This window comes from Plodia interpunctella, chromosome 18, assembly GCF_027563975.2.
Source record: "Plodia interpunctella isolate USDA-ARS_2022_Savannah chromosome 18, ilPloInte3.2, whole genome shotgun sequence".
Classification (NCBI taxonomy): domain Eukaryota; kingdom Metazoa; phylum Arthropoda; class Insecta; order Lepidoptera; family Pyralidae; genus Plodia; species Plodia interpunctella.
The window spans coordinates 3,956,936-3,974,190 of NC_071311.1; the positions used below are offsets into that span (position 1 = coordinate 3,956,936).

General features: G+C 35.0%; 1 protein-coding gene and 1 long non-coding RNA gene across 5 annotated transcripts in view; one reads left to right on the top strand and one right to left on the bottom strand.

Moving 5' to 3' along the window:
• Nucleotides 1–17,255, bottom strand: part of Sema1a (Semaphorin 1a) — a 318,087-nt gene that overhangs the window by 292,438 nt on the left and 8,394 nt on the right. The gene's annotated exons all lie outside the window — the stretch shown is intronic.
• Nucleotides 7,683–17,255, top strand: part of LOC128677781 (uncharacterized) — a 54,141-nt gene continuing 44,568 nt past the window's right edge. Inside the window, exon 1 of one of the 2 annotated variants that reach the window (XR_010370144.1) lies at nucleotides 7,683–7,737. This is a non-coding gene — a long non-coding RNA (uncharacterized LOC128677781). Of the gene's footprint in view, nucleotides 7,738–7,933; nucleotides 8,182–17,255 lie in introns of those variants that run through there. The other variant, XR_010370143.1, reaches the window with a different exon arrangement.

The window sequence follows — 17,255 nt, forward strand, 5'->3', positions numbered from 1 at the left end:
GAATAAATTACCTACTTAAAATCTGTATTGGTTATAATCTCATTCCTGTACGAACATACATCTAAAATCTACTAGTGGGGCGAAGGATACGATAGGACATATATGACTGTAGCGTTTCATCTAATAAGACCGAATCCACGCTCACTTACTTTTTTACTTAACAATGACTATTAATATAAAAAATAAAACAATCTTTAGTAACAAATTCATAATCTAAAACTTCATTCACATCTCCAAGGAGAGATATCATCATAATGTCCTCAAGATAAAAAACAGAGGCGTCTCTAATCAGTATTCAGACAATAACCTCAATATCCGGGGGCGATAGGGCCTATCCTAACAACATCCTAACAATAATAATGAATAATATGATAAACACCAGCAATTTATTAAAATTTTGAGTCAGACATTTACTTTAATAGTCGAAAGGTCTAACCGCTCGTCAGTGACCTATAAATTCAAGTTCGTAATCATTCATTTCACACTTGAAACTGTCTTTTTTCCAATATCATTATATTGGAAAAAAGACAGTTTCAAATGACCTGAGGAATTATGATTCTTTATGTGGCCAACCGTGGGTCAAATGTGGATAGGTAGATTGTAATGACTGCAACCAACCAACCGGAACCAACAGCATTACTCCAAGTCAGATTTGACTTAATTTAATCAAACACATACCTTAGAATTGGATGAGAATAAAACATTATGAGGAATATGCACGGAATTAATGTGGTAATGGAGGTAGAGAGTCCGCAATAATATCGCAAGTTGGATTACCCTCTGCTTTTGTGAAAACATTTCTTGTAAACTCATAAGAAACTCATTAAGATATTTACAGTGTTCGGTTTTTTGTGTGATAATCATCGTACCATGTTCGGTCTTAGATTTAATATTGACATCTAGCAGACTAGTACTTAAAAAGAAATATGTACCAATCTAGAAGACCAAGCTCATTCACTCATTCTAGTCAAATATCTTGACATTCATATACTTCGCTAAATTCATATATGTTAGCGATACTTATGTCAAAATCAAAAATTATTTATTTATCATGAAGATCTTCATTAAAAACATGTAGCAGAGGCTCGCTATAAGAGTAGAGTGTGTTTAAAACAAAGTTGCTACATTTATAATAATCTTCTACTTTTATTCAAATTTTATCTTCCGTCGTTTCGAATAATGGTCTAGATAGGATGAAGTTTTAACTTTCAACAGCTGGTACATAGACTTTTGACTAAAGAGTACTACATTTTGTGTTTTATGAAACACTAGCAACCATCCCTGATATGCAGATTTAGTATAATAATTAATTCATTATTTCAAAATATTTCAGCTCATTACATTAGTTAAATGACAAATCAAAAGAAACACATTTAGAAAAAAACGCATTTACGAACATAAACGAATTTTTGAAATTTTAAATATAATCACCCAATGCCCTTTTGTAATTCCATTACTATTGTCGCCTGACCTTTTTTCATAATTTCACAAAGTCCAGGCACTCCCAGGGAGTCTCGTTAAAATTACTTATTATTACTTGTTAATAATAATAAAAAACAAGTTCTATTAACTAGAACAGTAAAAAAATACTTTATTTACCAGGTACAAAATGATAAAAAAGTGCAAACAGGAAAAGACTGACATGTTCTGCTTTCCATATTCGAAAAGAAATATTTCATAATTTCCATTCAGGATATAAATAGGTATAGAAATAAAGTAAGAACATCGTTTCACCCTAAATATTTACACCATTTTTTGTGTCGTTCAAACAAAAACTTTGTATGGCGTTGAATATAAAAGTTTACCCAAAAGCTAGAAAACGTACGAGACCATAAATGGTTAGTTTACCAAAGAATGAACAAACAGGATTAGCGCGTCTGAATATTCTTGGAGTCGGGAAGGCTGCCAGCGTCAGCGGCGGCTCAGCGACGCGTGAACCAGTCCGCCGGACGTGACCTCCCTCCCTTCCTCCCCCACACACCCCATATTTACACGCCTTTGTCTGAAGAAATCACTCCTGCTCCATTCTTCCATAAACATACAAAAAGGCAGATGCCGATTCCAACCGAGATACCGCAAAAGTGTCAGCTTTTCAATAAGCATTCGATAAGTCTTCATTTCTCGAGACTCAATTAAAAAGTTCCTCTTTATACGAAAATATTTCCCCAAATTCGTACAGTCGGAGACGGAAATTAAACTTTGCCTAAACTCTTTTTATTCCTTTACTCCGATGAACGGTATCGAAGATCGCTGCCATTTGTTACTGGCCTCAAATACGGCGGTAGTCGAACAATTGAAAGAGCCTTGTAGGTATTGGGACCGGGCATTGTGTTTCAGGGCTTGACAGGACGGGCCGATGGCGAAAGGTTTCGTGAAGGAACGCTTTTGTATCTACGATCAATTTGCCAAAAGATATAACAGCCCGTCTAACACTGCGGTCACTTTCAACAATTTTGTTCTAGAATTGTACTGGCATCTCATTCGTGGAAATGTAAAAATAAATTTACAAATAAACACTTTATTTCAGATTCTTGGCAGGGTAAGCGGGTAAACCCTCATTTCCCTCCATACAATCTCATGATCCGATTATGCATATTCGGCGAGTATCGCGCAAAAATTTTAAAGAGCGAAACCGTCGTCAGACTGTTGAGGATATTTGCTAAAACGTTTAAGCAAATCATGTAGACATACGGTTAGTTATGTTAGCTTTTTATAAATATAGTTCAGTCTTCTATCCAATATCGCAATAAAACACCAAGTAGTTGTAAGTACAGTAACTGAAATAGCCAGTTGATTTACAGTTAGTAGAAAACAGTCTCCGTAAAAAAGATACTCGTGTCATCTAGGAATCATCCTTAGAATCATTTTTAGGCGTGCTAACAATCTGACAGCTAAGGTTTCCCGGAAACCATGTGAAGTGGAGGATAAAAAGAAGGAAAGAAAATCCTGGACTCCGGTGCCTTGGCAACGAAAGAAGTAACCGGGAAAACGCTCAAATGTGGAGGAGAGACAGAGACTTTTCAAAGATATGATACAGTAACAAATAAAACGTAAGTCAATCTAGTCGAAGAGATTCTTGATGATGATCCAAGAACCCATCAGTCAGTGGTACGTCTATTTAGAAACGGGTCTTAAATAATTCATTTTTAGCTTACGGTTGAGCTCGTACACAAAACCTATGTACAATGTAATTGTATCGAAACTTTTTAACAATCACCGAAAAGATTTCCTACAGTTAATGCACCTATTTATAGAATTATGTAATATATTCACATAAAACCTAAAAAATGGATTAGTGACATGAACAAACAAAGCCCGCCACAAAGTCTAACAAGTAACTCTCCGAGTCGAGTCGCCAGACTGATTCGATACAAAAGTTTCCAGTCGCACAACTACCAGAAGAATGGGAAAATTAACTTTATCAGAAGACAAAGGCGCGGTCACGAACCAAGTATCTCCCCGTATGTCTCCAAGTGGGGGCATCAGCCGTGGCGCGCCCATCTACCAATGTTTACACAATCAGCAATAACTGCATTGTATGCCTAACTTTTCACAATGTAAGAGCTATTGTTGGGAAACCGTAAATCTTGTACAAAACACCATTTTTTAAATGTATTACATTTCACTTTACTACACACATTTTACTTGGATAAACATAAGCCAGATAGTGCCTAATACACTCAAAGATATTTATCGTAAATCTTAATTAAAGTCTCGGACTCAGGTACAGTCAACAGTACATACAGTACGTACATCGCAAAGCCATCGCTATTACCGCGTCATAGAGTTTCATGCTGGGTAACTTGATGTGCTGTTCACTGTACGCACTCAGGCGTAATCCCTATTAATAAAGAATGTTTACTACATGTTGATCATCAATGGCCTGATTGTTTTAAAACAATACTTACTTTTAAAGAAAAAATACTATTTTGTTTTGTTTAAAAATTAAACCAAAAACGAATTAAGATCTAATCTCTCAACGCCTTTTCTCTTTACACAGTAGCTTTACCATTTTTTTTCAAAAGCCTAGTTATTCCTCTCCTGCGTGTAGTTATTTCATACAATAAATGTAACACTTCATTTTTAAATGTAAATGAAGTGGAGGTAGACACAAAGATGCGAGAAAACGTTGGCGTTCATCAAACTACGACCTAATGTTGAGGGCACGCTTTCATTTACTATTGACCTAAAAGAACCTTTGCTATAATCACAAAATAAGGAAAACACTGATACTTTATACGGACTGTATTAAATGCGATATAGTTTGTGTCCATGGCCAATCATTTATTAATTTTGACACTCGTTTCTAACTTGACGTTCGATTTCTAATTTAATCTATATTTTACCATAATTTGACGAAAATTAAACAGTTTTTGTTTTAATTTTCAAATACAAAAAGAGCAAAATAATAATTGTTCTGATTATATGTAAGAAATACTTTAAAAGTTTGTCAAATAAAATACATATTATCATTTCACATTATTTATGCAAGAAAACTGAAACTCATTTAAATTCACCAGTTTTCCCTTGGGGTTTTTTTCTGTCAATTATGTTATTGCTAACGCTGTTACTATTTACTATATTTATCTTTCTTAGGTTTACCACTATTCCATGATAACATACAATAACCTGATTAAATCGAAAACAGTGGCCACCAAAATCGCTAGACCACATTGTTTTACAAAAAACTATACGACTTTGTTCTAAAATTATCTACTGTGGTAGTTGGTTCATAGCACCTTATTAAGATTTTATGAACCAGCACACTAGCGTCACCATCGCTTTTTTATCAATTTCTTTTATTTCTTAACGAAAAAATTAAATAAACAGATGCCACAGTAGATAATTTTAGAAGAAAGTCTTATAGTTTTTTATAAAACAATGTAGTCTGGCAATTTTGGTGGCTATTACACATATATTTTCTAATTAAATTCTTTTCTGGTGTGGCATAATCTGTTTTACAGTCCAAAATTTGGCCTGCAGACCAACGAACTGAAGCTTTATCTAAACATGCAACTCACATTATAAACAGCGCATAACCCAAAGTACTTTTCTGTGTCTATTTAATTTGTATCAGAGAGGTCCTCTGCCATTCTTTATTAGCCTGCCAGCGTAATCTATGACTCGGATTAACGAAGACATTCTTACTTCACACGTTTGAGTGGCTCGGAACGATTTGTGTAAATTGAACCGTTGATTAGATTCCCTTTTCTATCCACCATGGCGACTTTATCTTTACTATTTTCAGCTCCCGTGAGAAATAAAAATTATGTCATTAGTCATTTCGCCAACGGCAAGACCAAATCATATGTTTAATTGCTATGTTTAGTTAGTTTACAAATAAGTAGATGCTCGTAAAGACCAATTACTGGATTTGGCACTCAATAACAGATATCCAGACAATACACGTGATTGGTCTATTAATAGTAGTATACTATGTAATTGGTTTGAATTAGCTTAGTGTTAATGGATGTCGTGAGGTGAGGACGTCAAAGCTCCTATTAGTATTTACACAAAGTTAAATAAGCATATATTATAGGTATGAATTTTAATTGATTCTTTTATTAATTTAAATTTAAAATAATAATGTGTTTATTTATAGGAATATGTCAAAAACAATTTATTCGAACAAAGATACTTCTCTTATCCGTCACTTTTGTCAATGTATACAAATGTTCAACCAAAAAATTACATAGGACTATTTCCAATTTTTTCAACAAATTAAATCATTTATTTCGCATATATGCTCTATAGTTGAACTATTGTTCAACTATGAACTTTATGCGGACTGAAAATTGCAATTAGCATGATCGATGTGCCACCACTAATTAATTATCATAAAATTAAATCAGTTTAACCTCTCGTAATTAGTTATTATGTTACAACAAGAAGACTATGACGACCTCTGTAGCCTCATGGTTATCATGCCGGACTGCTACACTGAAGCTCCCGCGTTCGATTCCAGGTTAGACCAAGATAGACAATGATCTTCAAGCCTTGGATCGTTGTATCGTTGGGTTTATTTTCTAAACTTTTATCAAATTGTGAAAATAAGAACTTATTAATTAACAAATTTATCTAGTGGATAAGCGACCGGCAAATGATACGGGGAACAAATATCTGGCTATGCTGTTGTCGTTTCGTCTGGCCCTAACAAAATGTGCTAATCCAAGAACTGCTGGCTTGATGTCATCAAGGATGTAATGCGGTAGAACTAGGGATGCCGATGACCGTGTGAATTGGAGACGAAAAAGTAAGAAAGCGGACCCTGGGCTACGACGCTCAACGGCTGAGGTACCGTGAAAGCGTTCGAGAGAAGTGATTAACGTTTATGAATGAGCGACTCCGATGTTGGTTACTAATAATAACATTTTCCCGCCTTTGTCCGTCGGGTTGACCCAATTACTGGCGATCACCACATCGAGACGAAATTGTTCGATCTGTCGGCGGAAATTAAATTTTCTGAGTCCGATTGGTCGATTAGAAAGCGAAAGTGTAGAGACGGCTTTATTCGACAGTGTACCTACCCGTGGCTTAATTCTGATCATTGGCGATGACGTCACGACGAATTGGAAATAATAGCGTGACGTCATTGCAATGAATTTGGGTAATTTGTGCTGTTGACAGTACATAAAAATGTGTGTTGAGATGCATAGAACGCAAAATGTCAAAAAACATTTACTGTCAACGTTTATAAAAACTAATGGAAATTACTTATCGTCATATTTATTTCTAAACTTTAGTCACCTAATCCCCCTAAAAATAGTACGTAAATGTACCTACCGTCCTATGACATAGTGAGAAATTTGATTTTTTAAAAATAATTAATTTGAAAAAAATATACATCATTAATTCGAATTCCTCATGAATATTGCAAAAGTGCAATTTCCGTAAAAAGATATGTTTTTCTTCCGTTACATAGGTACTTTCTATTTTACATCTCTCTCCTCATAGATCAAAACATAAGATAAAAAGTTACCTACCTGTTTTTCATCTAGTATTACATATTAAAACGAGTCTATTCCACGATGGTCTGTATAGGGATGGGATTCTCAATTCATTTGTTATTTCGGCTGCCATGATCAGTTCGCTAGGAGGGACGTATTGTCGGCCCTTCGCTCTTTGTACTTTTTATGCTGACGCTGCGTTTTTCCATGAATCGTTTCTAAATCTTTTGTGAACGATATCTGGGGATATTGAACGTTAGATCCTACTATTAGATAGTACGATTCAGATATATATATTCTGAACGTAATGGAGTTTGGTATATTACATAGATATTTCGATGTGAAATTATGTGGCGGGCCTTAGAATATCCACTTCATAAACTCGCGTGTCTTACTAAGGAACATATAGCCTTAACATCTTGATATTTGATATAATTCCCAAGGAGCAGTTGTCAGTTGTTGTAATATAATTCCCAAAGAGAAGTTGCTTTGGGCAGGCAGCCGGTTGTAAAATCGCAGAAAATTGTAAATTCGCGCAATCAATGTTCGAAAATGTAGTAATAGTAGGTATGTGGTCCACAATAATATGTAGTGGGGACTACAGTATGAACCTGAGTTAATAAGGTACTAGATCGATCGACCGATTTTCATGAAATCGATTGGATATAGTTGAAAGTGGTTTCAGCGATCTCGAATAGACTCGCGTATCATGTGTGCTTTTGTATTTACAGGTATGGAAGTATTGCTAACACTATTCAGAGAGTGTGGATGAAGGTGTCAATATATGCTGGTAAGAAATATTGCTATTTCATTACGACAGGCTTCATTCTAACATTGATAAATTAGATTATCTCAATTGAGAATTGAAATGATCAAAATTATCTTAAGAATCATAATATTTTTCGTTCGATGAAAATCGAAGTTTATTCACAAATTAGACCCTCACAGTCATTTTTTCACTGAAATTTATTTAAGCAAGCCGACGACTCCGACGCTTAACAGCTGTTGAAGAAACCGAGAACGTCACTATATAATCTCGAAATCCAATCAATGGAAAATAAATATCGAGCCGTACCAAGTTTACGATTGTGGCTGTAGATAATGTGGGTGTAATGGCAAGCTGTTACCAGACCTGTTATCCTATAAAACCGCGTATCCATCTTGTAGGAACAGGTATCAACAATACTTTCACCATAATGTGAGCTCGTGGTCTATGACGGAAAATGTAAGGAAAGTAAGTATACCAATCATAATTTGTTTGCAGACTTAAGTACATTTATGTATAAATGTTTTTGAGTTTGTCGCGAACAGGTAGACGTGGCAGCGGACTTTGTTTTATAACATGTAAGTATATATTTATTTAATGTAATAAGATTTAATTTAAAACAAGATGAAACTTCCTTTTGAACTGTTTATTTCATCGGGCAGTTCGATTAAATAAATAGTTGTTTGTACTACTACCACTCAAACATCTTCATAAAACAAAGTCTAGAATACACTTAAAGCAAGTGTCGTCCAATTTAGATAATAAAATCCCGATGGCCCATATGGTGGGTTCATCGACCTCGTGACGTGCCGGGGTATCATCCACGACTGCACTTAGCTTGCATTGTCTTTGCAAGATAAACAGGGACCCATCTGATGGCGGAGATATACAAAGTGCATCCGTCACAGTGTATTTTTAGCCTTAGATCTCGATATGGTAAAGGTGCCAATTGAATTATGAGGTACTAGTTTTGCAACGCAGCTGCGCCCACATGTGATAACGTCACAAGTGTCTTGTTTAGACAAACAGTGACCAATCAAACAGCGGATGGCAGTAATTAAAGTCAGCTCTAACTGTTGAGGGAAATGCGATGACGCAGCCCTAGTGATTCACAGTCGTCAAGTGACAAGATGTGGCATAATAAAAACTTTTTTTAATGGCATAGGTCAGTCATTTGTTGAACCGTTTTCAGTGATATAGACTTGATGGAGATTTTTCTTATTTCTCAAGCTAGTTAGCGATTGTGATTTTTCACAATATCGATCATAATATATCGAAGAAAAATATTGTTTTCCCTCCAGGAAAACGTTTCCAACCCGACACGATTCGAAAATCAGTTTAACTACAGAAAATGTAAGTTGGAGAAATTTCCCAAAGGCAAACAAAAGTTTAACTTGTACCTAATTACCGATTTCGTCGAAAAATATCCCGACCGTTAGAAACTTGCTTACAAAAGTTTTTTCTGTAAACTTCGTAATTTATCTGTGTTTTTGAGTGACTATTTTTTTCAAACATTTTTTAATATCAGGTAAACATTGAAAGACAAAAAGTATAGTGAGACTATCGTATTATTAGGAAAAAACATTTTAAGATATTGGCGAAGATTCCTGGAAAATATTCGACGGACTTCATATTTGAAATATAGCAAAACAATTCTGTCCTTTACATACTTTTCTCTAAATACATATATATATATATATATATTTCTATTTTATATATATTATTTCTGGTCACGAAAACACTGTACTAGGGGGACCAGAAGCCGGGAAACAAGATATCCGAATTATAAAGGGTGCTTTTAACAATTCCCCAAGTTTTTCATCACTTCCTTCCCTTTCCATCTCAATTTATCAAGAAAATTTTGTTTGTAAAACAAGGAATATCGGCGGCAACTTTCATTTATAAAACTCTGTTTTACTACTAACGACATATTGATAGATTAAGGATCTATTTATTTTAAGGTACGCCAATAAATGTTTGCCCTTATAGGGATTTATTAAAAATCAAAATAAATCAATTTGCTTTAGAAGCTCTCAAAGAATTTTGAATAACTTTAAAGGAAAAGTACATATTATGGTAAACGCAAACTGCTACACAAAATGGCCGAAATGGTTTTATTTTTCCCCGCCATCTTTATAAGGACGGCTGGAGATCGGTATCAAATGACACATTAACAGTATTAAGCTAGAGTAATGACCGATTGTCGCAACACTGTCTCCAATTTGGTCTTTACTATGAACATTTGTTTTTATTTGTGGCATATTTAGTTTATCTTAATGCTGGGTCTATTTTATTCTTAAAACAGTATTAAGGGATTTGTTATGGTTACACTTTAAGCTTGCATAAATTATGACAAATCATTAAACAAGAAATTATCTTCTATGAACCATGCAATAATTTATGTGAGAGCAATATTAAACTGATTACGAAGATGATTTATTTACTAAACTAAACTATATACCTATACATATATATATAAACTTAGCCCTCTGATATATATATCTATCAGATATATATATCAGAGGGCTTATATCTTATATAGATATATATATCTATCAGATATATATATATATCAGAGGGCTTAGTGCGGTTCGGGTTTTCTATTTACAATCTCACTATCGAGTCGATTGAAGTGTGACAGATTTTTTTTATATTTTTGATCTGAATAGTTTTCGAGTAGCAACACAGAAAATGAAAAAATTCTAGCTTTAAGTAACTTCAAGTTATAGCTTTGAAAAAGTATGAAAAAAGAAATGAGACCGTAGTTCTACTTTTATTAAATGTTTTTCCATCGGCTGAACGCCGCATGTGCCATCCAGCTGCCGACGGTTTTTTACCAACTTTGCCGTTTGACCCCACTCTACTCCGATCATTCATGTGGGAATTACTTTTTACCACGACCTCCAACGCAATATGAAACTTATTACTCGGTAATAAGAGTTGCATTTGAATGGCTCGATAATTGTAATGGCTGTCGCGTGTGATAATTAATTAGTGAAAATAAATTAAGTTATTAAATTTAATTACGACTTACTAGCTTTATAAATTATGATTTTCGATTCAGCATTCGATTTCGAATTTTCTCACATGTGAATTTGAACAGTTACATGTTTGTGTTGCATATTTGTATTAGTAACTGTTCAACTTCAAATTTTCATGATCACATGTGAGAAAATTCAAATTCAAGTGATTTTAGCAAATGGTCCTTAAAAATATATTTATTGACTCGAATGTGTGGGATAAATACATTTTAATTCAGATATACTTCATATTATCCAAAACACATTTATTATAGAATAGGTGCACAATAAAAATAATAGATATCAAGTTGTTCATTAAAATTAAATTTATTTTCCGAAAATATAAGACCGAATTGGTCGTAAAAAATATACCAACGTTCATGTGTTATTAGAGATAATTCAAATTGCTGTAAGGGCCATAATTGCGCAGCAGGAGTAACAGGGAGCAGCCCCAGGGAACCGCAATGCTCCTAACCAATTATGTATGACATGCGTCGTAAAAGTCCTCATAGCTATACGTTATCAACTTTATTAAATGACAATACTTATTCTCTCTCTTTCTCTCTTATCTGAGTATTTTCTTGTTCCTTCCTCAGCCATAGGGTCCACTTTCCTACATTTTCTTCTCCACTTCGCACGCTCTTTAGGGTTAGTGTCAGACAATTGTCACGCCGTATATACTTCGACATCAAGCCAGCATTTTTGTAATCTTGATCCTTTTGTGAAGACCAGGCGGCAATGACACGGCCAGATTTATAATTAAGAAATAAAGCTAGGTTTAATAAAGGTAGGTTTTTCATTTTCATGTTGCCAAGTTAAGATCGTCATATCCGTGACCACCAGGTATGACTATACGATGGTTACCATATGGAGATATGGTCTTAACTAGGACATTCCAGGCAATACGATGTTGTCGACCTAGTTGGTGCTTCCTTGAGTTCAACGTTCAAGGTACATACGTATTGTTTAAATTAAGATTACCAGAATAAATTCATTTTAGATAAGTAACACGTCGAAACGCATCCAAATACGCATTTAAAAATATACAAGACATTTCACCCAAATCTATTTCTACATTTGGACGGGTTGTTTCAATTACAGTTTCGGCACGATGCCGTATCGATAGCCCACTATCGACTACCTGAAGCTAATGCTTCATTACTATCGACACGCAGCAATACTATCGATAGGTCGATAGTTTTGAACCGTAATATTAAATGTTATATCGATACTAGCGATAGTATTACTGCCAAATTATTATTTTAGTCAGAATAACGACACTGTCGATATTATCGATAGCGTCGATGTTGTTTTGATACGATAGTATTGCTATTAGATGTCCAGGAAAACAGATGAAGAGTTATGCCAACTGAAAGAGAAAGCAGGAGTCGTGTCGATACCTACAAAATAAAGACGTGAACAGAAAGGTGTGGCGAATACTCCACCGTTAAGAGCTCTTTAAACTGTGTATTGCTGCTGTATTGCTGTGTGGCAAAAGTATCCTTACTATCGAATGTTTAACTATCGATTTTTCGGCAGCACTAGTAACGGAGCGATGCCTTATCGATCGATAGAAACAGGCCGACACATCTGCATCGAATGTTTTATTAATACCATTCCGCCGCTGAAAACGGGTCTGAGGCGATGTCCACTACTCTGTGACCCTCTAGCTGCGATAACTGTATTCATTATTATATTGTGGCACTGCGCGCTAAATTTGGTACGAATAATTGGTGCAAATGCTTTCGCACAATGTCACATGCCGGCTATACACTATCGCCGAACTAAAACAGATGCCAACACAAATTATTAACGTACATTGAGTAGTTTGTATGTGTGCTTTTTATTGCCGTAATGCAGAACCAGCAATGTAAGTATGTTTATTGATGTCAGAGAAATCAATGTTTGACAAAAAATCATGTACGTGCAGTAAATCGTTAAGGAGTTTCCACGTCTGGAACCGTTCTTTAGTGCACCATCATAGCAATGCAAACTAAACTTGTGTGCAAAATTTCAACTCAATCGGTGGAAGATATCTGCTTCAAACTTGACTTGCAAGGTTCCACCCGAGACAGCGACACAGCGAGTTATATAAAAGATTGTAAAAATATATTCAACTAGGGTTATATACTCGTATATAAGGATCAATATGGCGACACGTTTTAAACGAACGTATTAAGGGATAATTTATTTGCACCGAGTATCGAATGTGCCCCGATATAGTGCAATCGATATTCGTGACTAGACATCTCTAGAATAATGTTTAACTATTTATAGACAACCACTGGCTTCGTGCGTCTTAGCCAAATCAGAAAAAATCTACTTGGTCCGCGTAGTAGAATTATTGTAATAAGCATTACTTATCGGTGGATACAGGACCAGCTCCCAACTAGAGAACTCCTCATACTGTTATACAAAATGTTAAATCATTATTATTTTAATAATTTTGTCAAACAAATGAGCTGGCCAGGTCAAAGAATATTATTTCCAAGTATAGACAACCCAGGTTGAAGCACGGATTCGGATTTCCAAAAAAATATATAATGTGTTTTGGTTGTGTTGTGTTATTTATGCCGAAACTAAAGTTTTGTTTACTACCTAGGTATATGTAAAAGGTTTATTTCCAACAGTATTGACCATAGCCATATGGTGGGCAGCAAAAGGGCATTTGGTCCTGTGAAGAAACCCGCTCAATAAAATGACCCCTGTTCAAAGTTAGCTAGTCGGTGATAATTGATTGGATATAATTTTAACTTGCTTGATATGCCGACAGATATTAAAGGAATATATGAAAGTGAAAACATTGAAACTGGTTTTTGTAGTAGTATATGCATGTTTAAGGGCTAAATTAATTGTTTATAGATAATGTGACCATGAATTAGTAATAGATTAACATTACATTGAAATATTCAGATCTGTGCAATGATCCTAAAATTTTATTGGTTTGATTTTTTAACTAATTGTCTTCAAATACATGTTGGAATCATGCTCATGGTGGACAAAGATTCGAGAAAAATCTTAAAGACTTAATTTATTAAATGGTTATTGATTTAAGTATATTACTATGGATGTTGCACTTGTAGATAATAGCAAAAGCTCTCAATTTACTATGATTTAGCAATCCACTCTTGCCTTCAAAACAACTCTTTTGGATGTAATACTATACCCGCGTAGTTAATTTTTATAGACCAAAGAAGTGATTAAATAAATCAACAATAATATATGCAGTAGTGGCATCGATTTTATGGTCACATATCAAATGCGCTTGATTTTATCTCTAGGTGCCTACTAATGTTAGCTTACGTTACACGTTACGGAGACGATCGCATTTGCGACATCGCATATACAACGAAGTAAATTTATTTTACGTTTTTTAAAAACAGGTAGTTACTTTCGGTATTTAGGTTCGGTATTTGATTTACTGGAACATAGTTTACGATTAAATAACTGCTATATACACATATTTTTTTATTTAATTTATTTATTATAAAATGTATGAAAATCTTTAAATTCTCCAAAGATTCTTTTCGTAAACGAAACTATGGTAAATAAACTAGTTTTAATTTTCTTTTAATTTAGTCGTTACCTAATTGTACATAAACTTAACATTCGATTTAGTTATGTTTCGTAGTACAATCGCTACTTATGCAATCTGTGGTAGACCCCAAGCGTCTTATCTTGCTGCAAGTGATCTCTTCCGGCTACCACTAGCGGGAACTGCATAACAGATGCATTCTTTTATATATTCTTCACAAAATAAGTTATTTAAATATTTCATATGTGTCGTATAAAATTATAGTAACTATTTCATTGTGATGTGTATCCCTGGATAGAACTACTCCATACCAAAATATTGATAGATGACACAGGCCTGATAAGAAAATAATAGCATAAACAATTTTTTTATGTATTCAGCTTGTCTCTTCGAAAACTATCACTCATTCAACTTGATCGATTACAATTTTCTTAGATTCAAATTTCAAAATAGATTTCTGAAGATATGCTTTTATTTATTATAATTTCACTCATCTTGTAAAATATTTCTACTTCCCTCGCTTACGATTAATAAAAATAAATCATCTGTTATTATGATTGTACGAGGGCTGCTATTTATGTATCCGGAATAACAAAATTAAACAAACATATATTATTACATATGGTTTTATTGTTTCTCGAAGTATTCTCCGCGATGATCTATGCACTTCTGCATACGATGAAACCAATTTTCAAAGCACTTTTTCCATTCTGATTGAGGTATGTCCAAAACGTGTGTTTTGAACGCATCAACGGCCTCTTCGCGGCTCGAAAAACGTTGACCACGTAATTTATTTTTAATGTTTGGAAATAAATAAAAATCATTGGGTGCCAGGTCGGGGCTGTACGGCGGATGACCCGTCAATTCAATCTTTTGACCCTCCAAAAAATTATTTGTTTCAGCCGACTTGTGGCAGCTAGCATTGTCGTGATGAAGTATGATTCTGCGTTGTGGGTTGTTCTTTCGTATTTTTTCAAAGACTTCTGGCAAACAAATGGTGGTGTACCATTCAGAATTAACCGTCCTACTATTCTCTAGTGGCACTGTAGCTACATGTCCGTTGATACCAAAAAAACAAGCGACCATTTGCTTTAAAGTGCTTCTCGCACGAACAACTTTTGTTGGATTCGGTTCATCTTGAAAGACCCACACCGTTGACTGCTGTTTAGTTTCAGGGTCATAAGCATAGATCCAGGTTTCGTCACCTGTGTAGATATTATAAACAGCTTTTGACGTGCCACGGTTGTATTTTTTTATCATTTTCTTACACCAGTCGACACGAGCCTGTTTTTGATCTACGCTCAAGTTGTGCGGAATCCAACGCGAACAAATTTTTTTAACAATTAAATGTTCGTGTAATATCGCGTGTATACTCGTCATACTAATGCCCAGAAACGCCTCTATCTCGCGGTATGTAACATGACGATCTTGCATTACTAATTGTCGCACAGCATCAATATTTTGTTGTACCACTACCGATTTAGGACGACCCTCCTTAATTTCATCCGTGAGCATAGACCGTCCACGTTGAAATTCCTTAAACCAATAATACACAGTGGTTTTCGATGGTGCTTCATCTCCAAAAGTTAAAATCAGTTGTTCGATGCACTGTTTTTGAGTTAATCCACGCCGAAAATCATAATAAATCATCGCGCGAAAATGTTCACGAGTTAAATCCATGGCAATGAAGACAAGCTATTTTCAAAATTGGCGCCAATTGAAAAAAACAAATGACAGGGACATGAAAAATATTTATTCTCTAGCCGAAGAGTTCTATTTTCAAATGTTGTAATTACTTTTTAAATATTCTAGAATTATTGGCCAGTTCCGGATACATAAATAGCAGCCTATGTATTCACATTGCGCAGTTGCTCCATCGAACTATTGCATTCAAGCCAACCAGTTATGCAAAGATCAATTTATACATCAACCACATACAGACTGCAAATTGGTTCCAAAGTCAAACCGGAGTCTCTTTGTAATTAACCGACCCCGGTTGTTGAACCCGCCAAGTCAAGTTCAAGTAGCAAAGGGAGGCAGCCATGTTTATTTTTAGGGCACTAAATATACCCAACTCCTTCGGCTGTTTCCTGCCTTTGATTGGTCTGCGAAATCTAGGAATTGGATTTAGCCATTTCAGGTTTAAAGCCCTTTGGTGACGGATGTTTGGATAAGTACTTTGAAAGGAATTAGAGAAGGTAAAATTAGGTTTTCAACAAGTTATATAATGTATGAACTAGACTCGATGAAAGATACACTCTATATCTATAGTCATTCTTATCGAATAAATAAACAAAAAAATTAAATTTATCTCGAGCGAGTTCAAATAAATAACTCTCTAATAATGTCTAGAAAATAACAATCATTGCATATGTTAAATAACAAAACAATTTATTGTTAAAAAGTTATTAAATTAATGGGGAACATGCATAACAAAACACGTACAACCGGACACGCACGGCCACATTTAAATACCCCTTCATTGAAAGAAACCAATTTAAAAAATAAACTAAAGCGCACACGAGCGTAGTCTGCAAATAGCCCGGATGAAACTGGTCTTTTTGAGGGAATAGAAGTCTCATCCAATTTGAAATCGTTGGGCTGAAACTGGACTGTTTTGACATGGCCCAGGAGCTTGCCCGACCCACACGAGTTCGCAGGGTGAGCTACCCTCCCAGGCTACATTGCATTGTTGCTGGGACACAATGTGCAATAGCCACCTGGCTCATTAACGGAGCTTCTCTCGCCGCCATTCTAAAAAGACCTCAGCTTTAGACGAGAGCAGACGCAATTTCGCCAAGAAAATTTACACATTCTACTAGTATCCTAAACGGGAATTTGTGGGATGTTTTAAAATTTGCATATATCGAGTTTTTGTCATTGTTTTAAAAAGTGGAGAGGGACTGGAGGATCGGAGAGAGGTAGACGAAATCGTTATGACAGATAAATTAAAGTAAATAAATGGTAGTTTTTACTTAACAATTTTT